The following is a 1743-nucleotide window of genomic DNA, read 5'->3' as shown; positions in this document are numbered from 1 at the left end:
TTGCTGGACACACTAGAAGATCTTCAAATGGAGCAAGAAATGGAAGAATTATACAGTTATTTTGAAGATACATACATTGGAACGCCCCAAAGAACAGGAGGAAGAAGAATGCAGCCTTTATTTTCAGCAATGATTTGGAGCGTTGAACAAAGGTCAACAGATGGTTTACCGAGAACCAAAAACGAGCTTGAAGGGCGGCACCGAGAATTCTGACCCTATATGATGCCCCGCACCCTTCCTTATGGCGGTTTTTAAGAGACATTCAGCAGGGAGAAATTATGCAAAGAACTAAATTGACAGCTTATTTATCAGGCGAAAAAGAGACTACAAATAAAAAAAAAGCCGTAGAAATGAATGGAAGGATTCAGACATTAAAACTAAGACTCAAAATTAAAGAAATTTCAGCATTTGAATTCTTACGTGGCATTAGTTATATTATCAAATACTGATTAAATATATTCGTAATTTTCTAACTAATCCCTAACTGTATAAGTTTTGATATTGGTGTTACCACATACGAATTCCTTTTTAATGTTTTATGATTTTTAAATAAAGTACATCAGATTTTTAACTTTAAAACCTAGCTTTTTTTGTGCACTAGCTATTTTGGAACTAGTTGTCTAGTACAAGCTATTTTGGTACACTACCTATTTTGGTTAAAGATCTGTATACATACTCACGAGAAATGTTTTTACTGTGGAGGCAAAATGGTAGCCCCAGGGAAGGGCACACTGCATACTAATGAGACAGGCGAGAGTGCAATTCAAACTTGCTCTTAAGCACTGCAGGTTAAATGAAAAACAACTAAGAGCCGATGCAATGTCTAGAAACTTAGAATCTGGTGATTATCCTCGTCTTTGGAAAGATATCCGGTCCTTGAATCCCAAAACTAAAAAGCTATCACAGAGAGTAGGGAAGCAGTCGGAGACGAAGCTATCGTAAGTATGTGGGGCGATCACTTCTACAACATCCTGAATTGCATAAATGATCAAGATTCCCGGAGAGATGTAGATAACCTCCTTACTGACAACATTCAATTTCATTTTGCAGACCGTATTACGCCAGGTAACATCAGCGATGCCATAAACAGCCTACCTAATAATAAATCGCACGGATGTGATGGTCTTCCTTCAGAGGCTTTCAAATTCTGCCATCCGATAATTTACATTTTGCTAGCTGCCCTATTCAATGCGTGCATAATTCAGCAGTTTCTTCCAGACTCCTTACTCTTAGTTCACTTGATACCATTAATCAAAAACAAGCTAAAGGATGCAGCTGACCCTGGCAACTACCGGCCTATTGCAATCACAACGATCGCATCGTAGATACTTGAGTCTGTTCTTCTAGTGAGACTTCTCCCCTTTCTACACACCACTGACAACCAGTTCGGGTTTAAAGCAAACCACTCAACCGACACCTGCATCTACATACTGAAAGAATTGCTGAACTACTGCCTATCATCAGCCTCTCCTGTTTTCCTTTGTTTTGTAGATGTGAGAAAAGCATTTGACAGAGTAAACTACCTGAAGCTCTTCCTGAAGCTGCATGAAGGGGGCACACCCCTGTATCTAATTGGCATTTTACATTGCTGGTTCTCCACACAGCAATTCTGTGTCAAATGGGCTTCGGCAAGGGGGCATTCTCTCTCCATACCTGTTTAATACGTACACAGATGCCTTGAATGTCAAACTGAACTCACTCCCAATCGGGTGCACCAATGAAGCAACTATAAACAACCTCTGT

Source organism: Macrobrachium nipponense, chromosome 8 (assembly GCF_015104395.2).
Source record: "Macrobrachium nipponense isolate FS-2020 chromosome 8, ASM1510439v2, whole genome shotgun sequence".
Classification (NCBI taxonomy): Eukaryota; Metazoa; Arthropoda; class Malacostraca; order Decapoda; family Palaemonidae; genus Macrobrachium; species Macrobrachium nipponense.
The sequence above is the reverse complement of the archived record's forward strand: the minus strand, read 5'-3'. Positions refer to the sequence as shown.